Genomic DNA, 10,910 nt, shown 5'->3' on the forward strand with positions numbered 1-10,910 from the left:
GCTTTTTCAGCACCTATTGAGAATATCATATGGTTCTCATTCTTTCTTTTATTAATATATTGTATCACATTGAGTGATTTGCGGATGTTGAACCACCTTGCAGCCCAGGAATAAATCCCACTTGGTCATGGTGAATAATCCTTGTAATGTACTGTTGGATCCTATTGGCCAGTATTTTGGTGAGCATTTTTGCATCCACATTCATCAAGGATATTGGTCTGTAATTCTCCTTTTTGAAGAGTCTGGTGTGGGAATCAAGGTAATGCTGGCCTCATAAAATGAGTTTGGAAGTTTTCCTTCCATTTCTATTTTTTGGAACAGTGTCAGGGGACTAGGCATTAATTCTTCTTTAAATGTTTGGTAGCATTCCCCTGGGAAGCTGTCTGGCCCTGAGCTCTTGTTTGTTGGGAAATTTTTGATGACTGCTTCAATCTCCTTACTGGTTATGGGTCTGTTCAGGTTTTCAATTTCTTCCTGGTTCAGTTTTGATAGTTTATACATCTCTAGGAATGCATCCATTTCTTCCAGATGGTCAAATTTGCTGGTGTATTGTCACTCATAATATGTTCTTATAATTGTTTGTCTTTCTTTGGTGTTAGTTGTGATCTCTCCTCTTTTATTCACGATTTTATTTATTTGGGTCTTTTCTTTTTGAGAAGTCTGGCCAGAGATTTATCAGTCTTATTAATTCTCTCAAGGAACAAGCTCCTAGTTTTGCTGATTTGTTCTACTATTCTTTTGGTTCCTATTTGACTGATTTTTTGCTCTGATCTTTATTATTTCTCTTCTGCTGGGTTTAGGCTTCCTTTGCTGTTCTTTCTCTGGCTGCTTTAGGTGTGTAGGGTTAGGTTGTGTACTTGAGACCTTTCTTTCTTCTTGAGAAAGGCCTGTATTGCTATATACTTTCTTTTCAGGACCACCTTTACTGTGTCCCAAGGATTTCAAACAGTTGGGTTTTCTTTTCTTCTCGTTTTTCCTTTTTATTTCCATTCATTCTTGAGCGGGATGTTCTTTAGCCTCCATGTATTTGAGTTCTTTCCAACATTCCTCTTGTGGTTGAGTTCTAGTTTCAAAGCATTGTGGTCTGAAAATGTTCAATGAATGATCCCAATCTTTTGGTCCTGGTTGAGACCTGATTTGTGACCTATAGATAGAAGGATGTGATCTATTCTGGAGAACGTCCTATGGGCATTAGAGAAGAATGTGTATTCTGTTGCTTTGGGATGGAATGTTCTGAATATATCTGTGATGTCCATGTGGCCCAGTGTGTCATTTAAAGCCTTTATATCCTTGTTGATCTTTTGCTTGGATGATCTGAACATTTCAGTGTGCGGGGTGCTAGAGTCCCCTAATCTTATTGTGTTATTGTCGATGTGTTTCTTTGATTTTGTTATTAACTGGTTTATATAGTTGGCTGCTCCCATATTAGGGGCATAGATATTTAAAAGTGTTAGATCTTCTTGTTGGACAGACCATGATGTAGTGTCCTTCCTCATCTATTATTTGAGTCTTTGGCTTAAAATCTAATTTATGTGATATAAAGAGTGCCACCCCAGCTTTCTTTCGATGTTCATTAGTGTGGTAAATTGTTTTCCACCCCCTCACTTTAAATCTGGAGGTGTCTTGGGTTCTAAAATGAGTTTCTCATAGACAGCATATTGATAGGTCTTCTTTTTTAAATCCATTCTGATAACTGTGTCTTTTGATTGGGCAATCACAGACCTGTACCCCTGAAGCAAATAATCCATCATATGTTGATTTAAAAATAAAATAAAATAAATAAATATTTACATTCAGAATAACTGTTGAAAGATATGAATTTAGTACCACTATATTGCCTGTAAGGTGACTGTTACTGTAAATTGTCTCTGTTCCTTTCTAGTCTGTTACTTCTAGGCTCTCTCTTTGCTTAGAGGACCCTTTTCAAATTTCCTGTAGGGCTGGTTTGGTGTTTGCAAATTCTTTTAGTTTTTGTTTGTCCTGGAATTTCTTTTTTTATATCTCCTTCTATTTTCAATGACAGCCTAGCTGGATATACTATTCCTGACAACATATTTTTCCCTTTTAGTGCTCTGAATATATCATATATTTTCTGGTCTGCCAGGTCTCTGTGGATAGGTCTGCTGCCAATCTAATATTTCTACCATTGTAAGTTACAGACCTCTTGCCCTGAGCTGCTTTCAGGATTTTCTCTTTGCCACTAAGACTTGTAAGATTTACTATTAGATGAGGGGGTATGGACCTATTTTTACTGATTTTGAGGGGCATTCTCTGTGCCTCCTAGATTTTGTTATTTTTTTCCCTTCGCCAAATTAGGGAAATTCTTTGCTATAATTTGCTCCACTATACCTTCTGCACCCCCCCCATCATCTTCTGAGATCCCAATTATTCTAATATTGTTTCATCTCATGGTATCACTTATCTCTCGATTTCTCCCCTCATGGTCCAGTAGTTGTTTATCTCTCTTTTACTCAGCTTCTTTTTTCTCCATCGTTTTGTCTTTTCTATCACGAATTCTCTCCTTTGCCTCATTAATCCTAGCAGTAAGAGCCTCCATTTTTTTATTGCACCTCATGAAGAGCTTTTCTCATTTCAACTTGGTTAGATATTAGTTCTTTTATTTCTCCAGAAAGGGATTTTATTTCTCCAGAAAGGGATTCTCTAGTATCATCCATGGTTTTTTCAAGCCCAGCTAGCTCCTTGATAATCATCATTCTGAACTCTAGTTCTGACATCTTACTAATGTCTGTATTGATTAAGTCCATAGCTGTTGGTACTGCCTCTTGTTCTTTTTTTTTTTTTGAGGTGAGTGTTTCTGCCTTGTCATTTAATCCAGATAAGAATAGATGCATGAGAGAACAAAATACTAAAAGGGTAGAAATGACCCCAGAAAAATACACACTGACCAAGTTGGAAAAGACCTGAAACCTGGGGGAGAAGAAAGGAGAATATATATATATATAGACTGGTGAATAGAACAGTCACACATCTGATTTTTTTTGAGGTTTTATTTATTATTTTTATTTCTTTTCAGTGTAACAGAATTCATTCTTTTTGCACCATACCCAGTGCTCCATGCAATGCATGCCCTCTATAATACCCACCACCTGGCTCCCACAACCTCCCATCCCCCAACCCTTCAAAACCCTCAGATTGTTTTTCAGAGTCCATAATCTCTCATGGTTCATCTCCCCCTCCAATTTCCCTCCATGTTGCTACAAAAGTTGGGTATTATTCTTTTCTGATGGAGGCATAATACTCCATTGTATATATGTACCACATCTTCCTTATCCATTCATCCGTTGAAGGGCATCTTGGTTCTTTCCACAGTTTGGCGACCGTGGCCATTGCTGCTATAAACATTGGGGTACAGATGGCCCTTCTTTTCACTACATCTGTATCTTTGGGGTAAATACCCAGCAGTGCAATTGCAGGGTCATAAGGAAGCTCTATTCTGAATTTCTTGAGGCATCTCCAGACTGTTCTCCAAAGTGGCTGCACCAACTTGCATTCCCACCAACAGTGTAAGAGGGTTTCCCTTTCTCCACATCCTCTCCAACACACATTGTTTCCTGTCTTCCTAATTCTGGCCATTCTATCTGGTGTAAGGTGATATCTCAATGTGATTTTAATTTGAATCTCCCTGATGGCTAGTGATGATGAGCATTTTTTTCATGTGTCTGGATAAATGTTTGTTCATATCTTCTGCCCATTTTTTTTCTCTTTATTCAAACACTTTTATTTTTAAAAATATAAGCAAAATATAAATTTTAGTATACTTATTTGTGTGTATACACGTAAAATAGTTATATAGAGACACATATATATATCTCCCCTTTCTTACACAAAATGTAGCATATTAAATAAGAAACCATTCTGGCAATCATTCCATATCAGTACTTAGAGATTCCCCCTTTTTACTTTTTTTTAAAAATTTATTTATTTTTATTTGTTTATTTACAGCATAACAGTGTTCATTGTTTTGGCATCACACCCAGTGCTCCATGCAGTACGTGCCCTCCCTATTACCCACCACCTGGTTCCTCAACCTCCCACCCCCCCACCCCCCCCCCGCTGCCCTTTCATAACCCTCTAGTTGTTTTTCAGAGTCCATAGTCTCTCATGGTTCATCTCCCCTTCCAGTTTCCCTCAACTCCTTCTCCTCTCCATCTCCCCATTTTTTGATATGATTATCTGTTTTGTGTGTGTTGAGTTTGAGGAGTTCTTTATAGATCCTGGATATCAACCTTTTGTCTGTACTGTCATTTGCAAATATCTTCTCCCATTCCCTGGGTTGCCCTTTTGTTTTGTTGACTGTTTTCTTTGCTGTGCAGAAGCTTTTGATCTTGATGAAGTCCCAAAAGTTCATTTTCGCTTTTGTTTCCTTTGCCTTTAGAGACATATCTTGAAAGAAGTTGCTGTGGTCACCAATAGCATTTTTAAATTTCAACCTAAGCTTTAGGTCTTCTATCTCTGCAACAAAGGTTTCTCTGGTGTCATTGTCTTCTTCTTCCTTTTCCTCCCCCACCCTTTTTCTTCTTCTTCTTCAAGATTGTATTTATTTATTTGTTTGTGAGAGAGAGTGAGCATAAGCAGGAGAAGTGGCAGGCAGAGTGAGAATCAGGCTTCCCACTGACCAAGGAGCCCAATATGGAACTCCATCCCAGGACCCTGGGATCATGACATCAACTGATGGCAGATGCTTAACTGACCAAGTCACCAAAGTGTCACTTTCTGCTGTTTTCTATGTTTCTTTCAGCTTGAAAGAATCTAGTATTCTAATGACTATTGCTTTAATAGAGAGGGCACATATTGCATGGAGCACTGGGTGTGGTGCTAAAACAATGAGTACTGTTACACTGAAAATAAATAAATTAATTTAAAAAATAAATAAATTCTTATTCAAATATATTGCTTATATCTGTTTTGAGAAAAATCTCTAGATGTAATTTTGTCTAGACCTTTCTTTTGGGGAGACTTCCTCTGCTTTATCATTTTGTATGGTTTTTGCTCCTCAGATTAACGCTCTATTAAGAAGTGCCATGTACTGAAATATTTATGCCCCTAACATGGGAGTAGCCAACTATATAAACCAATTAATAACAAAATCAAAGAAACACATCAATAATAATACAAGAATAGTAGGGAACTTTAACACTCCCCTCACTGAAATGGACAGATCATCCAAGCAAAAGATCAACAAGGAAATAAAGGCCTTAAATGACACACTGGACCAGATGGACATCACAGATATATTCAGAACATTTCATCCCAAAGCAACAGAATACACATTCTTCTCTAGTGCACATGGAACCTTCTCCAGAATAGATCACATCCTGGGTCACAAATCAGGTCTCAACCAGTATCAAAAGATTAGGATCATTCCCTGCATATTTTCAGACCACAATGCTCTGAAGCTAGAACTCAATCACAAGAGGAAAGCTGGAAAGAACCCAAATACATGGAGACATCCTTCTAAAAAATGAATGGGCCAACCAGGAAATTAAAGAAGAATTGAAAAAATTCATGGAAACAAATGATAGTGAAAAGACAATGGTTCAAAATCTGTGGGACACAGCAAAGGCAGTCCTGAGAGGAAAATATATAGCAGTACAAGCCTTTCTCAAGAAACAAGAAAGGTCTCAAGTACACAACCTAACCCTACACCTAAAGGAGCTGGAGGAAGAACAACAAAGAAACCCTAAACCCAGCAGGAGAAGAGAAATCATAAAGATCAGAGCCGAAATCAATGAAATAGAAACCAAAAAACAATAGAAAAAAATCAATGAAACTAGGAGCTGGTTCTTTGAAAGAATCAATAAGATTGATAAACCCCTGGTCAGATTTATCAAAAAGAAAAGAGAAAGGACCCAAATAAATAAAATCATGAATGAAAGAGGAGAGATCACAACCAACACCAAAGAAATACAGACAATGATAAGAACATACTATGAGCAACTCTATGCCAACAAATTTGACAATCTGGAAGAGATGGATGCATTCCTAGAGACATATAAACTACCACAACTGAACCAGGAAGAAATAGATAACCTGAACAGGCCCATAACCAGTAAGGAGATTGAAACAGTCATCAAAAATCTCCAAACAAACAAAAGCCCAGGGCCAGACGGCTTCCCAGGGGAATTCTACCAAACATTTAAAGAAGAACTAATTCCTATTCTGAAACTGTTCCAAAAAATAGAAATGGAAGGAAAACTTCCAAACTCATTTTATGAGGCCAGCATCACCTTGATCCCAAAACCAGGCAAGGATCCCACCAAAAAAGAGAACTACAGACCAATATCCTTGATGAACACAGATGCAAAAATTCTCACCAAAATACTAGCCAATAGGATTCAACAGTACATTAAAAGGATTATTCACCACGACCAAGTGGGATTTATTCCAGGGATGCAGGGTTGGTTCAACATCTGCAAATCAATCGATGTGATAGAACACATTAATAAAAGAAAGAACAAGAACCATATGATACTCTCAATAGATGTTGAAAAAGCATTTGACAAAGTACAGCATCCCTTCCTGATCAAAACTCTTCAAAGTGTAAGGATAGAGGGCACATACCTCAATATTATCAAAGCCATCTATGAAAAACCCACCGCAAATATCATTCTCAATGGAGAAAAACTGAAAGCTTTTCCGTTAAGGTCAGGAACATGGCAGGGATGTCCTTTATCACCACTGCTATTCAACGTAGTACTAGAAGTCCTAGCCTCAGCAATCAGACAACAAAAAGAAATTAAAGGCATCCAAATGGGCAAAGAAGAAGTCAAACTATCACTCTTTGCAGATGATATGATACTATATGTGGAAAACCCAAAAGATGCCACTCCAAAACTGCTAGAACTTGTACAGGAGTTCAGTAAAGTGTCAGGATATAAAATCAATGCACAGAAATCAGTTGCATTTCTCTACACCAACAACAAGACAGAAGAAAGAGAAATTAAGGAGTCAATCCCATTTACAATTGCACCCAAAACTATAAGAGACCTAGGAATAAACCTAACCAAAGAGACTAAGAATCTATATGCAGAAAACTATAAAATACTCATGAAAGAAATTGAGGAAGACACAAAGAAATGGACCAAATAATCCTAAAATTTATATGGACGAGAAAAGACCTCAAATAGCCAAAGGAATATTGAAAAAGAAAGCCAAAGTTGGTGGCATCACAATTCCGGACTTCAAGCTCTATTACAAAGCTGTCATCATCAAGACAGCGTGGTACTGGCACAAAAACAGACACATAGATCAATGGAACAGAATAGAGAGCCCAGAAATAGACCTTCAACTCTATGGTCAACTAATCTTCGACAAAGCAGGAAAGAATGTCCATGGAAAAAAGACAGCCTCTTCAATAAATGGTGCTGGGAAAATTGGACAGCCACACGCAGAAAAATGAAATTGGACCACTTCCTTACACCGCACAAAAAAATAGACTCAAAATGGATGAAGGACCTCAATGTGAGAAAGGAATCCATCAAAATCCTTGAGGAGAACACAGGCAGCAACCTCTTTGACCTCAGCCACAGCAACATCTTCCTAGGAACATCGCCAAAGGCAAGGGAAGTAAGGGCAAAAATGAACTATTGGGATTTCATCAAGATCAAAAGCTTTTGCACAGCAAAGGAAACAGTTAACAAAACCAAAAGACAACTGACAGAATGAGAGAAGATATTTGCAAATGATATATCTGATAAAGGGCTAGTGTCCAAAATCTATAAGGAACTTAGCAAACTCAACACCCAAAGAACAAACAATCCAATCAAGAAATGGGCAGAGGACATGAACGGACATTTCTGCAAAGAAGACATCCAGATGGCCAACAGATACATGAAAAAGTGCTCCACATCACTTAGCATCAGGGAACTACAAATCAAAACCACAATGAGATATCACCTCACACCAGTCAGAATGGCTAAAATTAACAAGTCAGGAAATGACAGATGCTGGCGAGGATGTGGAGAAAGGGGAACCCTCCTCCACTGTTGGTGGGAATGCAAGCTGGTGCAACCACTCTGGAAAACAGCATGGAGGTTCCTCAAAATGTTGAAAATAGAACTACCCTATGACCCAGCAATTGCACTATTGGGTATTTACCCTAAAGATACAAACATAGTGATCTGAATGTTTATAGCAGCAATGTCTACAATAGCCAACTATGGAAAGAACCTAGATGTCCATCAACAGATGAATGGATAAGGAAGATGTGGTATATATACACAATGGAATACTATGCAGCCATCAAAAGAAAAGAAATCTTGCCATTTGCGACAACGTGGATGGAACTAGAGGGTATCATGCTTAGTGAAATAAGTCAATCAGAGAAAGACAACTGTCATATGATCTCCCTGATATGAGGACATGGAGATGCAACATGGGGGGTTAGGGGGATAGCAGAAGAATAAATGAAAGAAGATGGGATTGGGAGGGAGACAAACCATAAGTGACTCTTAATCTCACAAAACAAACTGGGGGTTGCTGGGGGGAGGTGGGGTTGGGAAAGGGGAAGGGAGGTTATGGACATTGGGGAGGGTATGTGCTATGGTGAGTGCTGTGAAGTGTGTAAACCTGGCGATTCATAGACCTGTACCCCTGCGGATTAAAATACATTATATGTTTATAGAAAAAATAAGAAATAAATTAAAAAATTTAAATGGAAAAAAGAAGTGCCATGTACTGTCAAGGACCTGGTGCCTCAGGAAGTGCTTCTGGTGTAAGCTCTGTGCACTATGCTGTTTCATTTTGACTGCTCTTTCCCACAGGTCAGTCCTCTTCAGAGTTGCACTTGCTTGCAGTGGGGAGTGTTTGGACTTTTAACTAGGTGTGCTTTGACTTGTTTGTTAAAATAAGTGTGAAAAAAAGAAAGAAAGAAATGGAGGAAAAAAGCCAATCCAAAAAAAGTGAACAGGAAAAAGAATGAAAACAAATAATCAAACAAGTAAAAAACTATAAGCCTGTGTCCAAAGAGAAAGAAAAAGAATACTAAAGAAGCCTCATCAAAAATTTAAAAAAAAAAAAGAAAAAATTAAAGGAAACAAAGAAACAACAACAACAAAATAAACCACCATAAGCCTGATTCCAAAGGGGAAAAAAAGACAAAAAGAATAAATGAAAATGATAGAAAGAAAGCAAGCCTCGTCCTCTTTCCACCAGAACTTCACTGAGGCTTTGTAGCCCTCTATGGTCAGGTAATTTGGTACATGCAGGGGAATGCGTTCATCTTCAGAGGGAAAGACCCGCTGTGCTGGCTCACAGTCAGACCTGCCCTAGTAAAGATGCCCCTGGCAAGAGCAGGGTAGTAAGGTTTGGTGTAAGCAACTCCCGCCAACACTGAGGGTGCTGTGTTACTCACTGAAGTCTAACCATGTTGGCGACAAGGGGGAAAGTGGTGCCACCCCACGTTTTCATCTGGGGGAGGATATCTCTTGCCTACCACTGTTCAGGAAGCCTTCATAGAAAAGTGAATAACCTCCATTTTGTGTCCCAGGCCTCCATCAGATCCCTGCCCTCACCCCTTCTATGCCCAGGACTGTTGGCACACTGGGCTTCAGTGATCTGCATTTAATCTCTGGCGTGTGGCTGGGATTCAGAACTTCAATTTTTTTTCCTTCCCCATGTGATTTATTTTTTTTGTTTACTTACTGATTTTTTCTTTTCTTTTTTTTTTTGTTTTTGTTGTTGTTTTGGTTCATTTTTAATTTTTTTAAAAATTCAATTTAGTTAACATATACTGTATTATGAGTTTCAAGGGTAAAATTCGTGAATCATTCTTGTATATGACACCCAAGGCTCATGACATCAAGGTCCCTACTTAATGCCCATCACCTAATCACCCCATCTTCCCACCAACCTGCCCTCAAGCAACCCTTAGTTTGTGCTCTATCCTTAAGAGTCTCTTATGGTTTGTCTCCCTCTCTGTTTTTATCTGTTTTCCTTTCCTCCTCCACATATGAGAGAAATCACACAGTATTTGTCTTTCTCTGACTGACTTATTTTACTTAGCATACTAGTTCCATCCTTGTCATTGTAAATGGCACGATTTTATGTCTTTCTGATGGATGAGTAATATTCCATTACCTATATACATATTTTTTTCTTTATCCTTTCATCTGTTGATCTGGGCTCTTTCCATATTTGCACTATTGTGGACATGTTGCTATAAACATTGGGGTACATGTGCCCCTTCAATTCACTATGCTTGTATCCTTTCAATAAATACCTCGTAAAGGGTGGCTCTATTTTTAACTTCTTGAGGAACCTCCGACTTTTTTCCAGAGTGGCTGTACTGCATTCCCACCAACAGTGTAAGAGGGATTCTCTTTCTCTGCATCCTTGCCTACATCTTTGTTTCCTGAGTTGTTAATTATAGCCATTCTGGCTGGTGTGAGATGGTATCTCATTGTGGTTTTGATTTGTGTATCGCTAATGAAGAGTGATGTTGAGCATCTTTTCATGAGTCTCTTAGTCATTTTTATGTTTTTCTTGGAGAAATGTCTCCACATGTCTTATGTTCATTTCTTGACTGGATTTCTTGTTTTTTGGGATGTTGAGTTTAATAAGTTCTTTATAGATTTTGGGTAGTAGTCCTTCATCTGATAGGTCCTTTGTGAATAACTTCTCCCATTCCATCTGTTGCATTTTAGTTTTGTTGTTTCCTTTGCTGTGCAAAAACTTTTTATCCCAATGAAGTCCCAAGAGGTCATTTTTCCTTTTGTTTGCCTTGCCTTTAAAGACGTGTCTAGGAAGACATTGTGTGGCTGAGGTCAAAAAGCTTGCTCCCTTTGTTCTCGTCTACAGCGTTGATAAATTCCCATCTCACATTTAGGTCTTTCATCCATTTTAAGTTTATTATGGTATTATGGTATGAGGAAGTAGTCCATTTTCATTCT

This window comes from Meles meles, chromosome 1 (assembly GCF_922984935.1).
Source record: "Meles meles chromosome 1, mMelMel3.1 paternal haplotype, whole genome shotgun sequence".
Classification (NCBI taxonomy): domain Eukaryota; kingdom Metazoa; phylum Chordata; class Mammalia; order Carnivora; family Mustelidae; genus Meles; species Meles meles.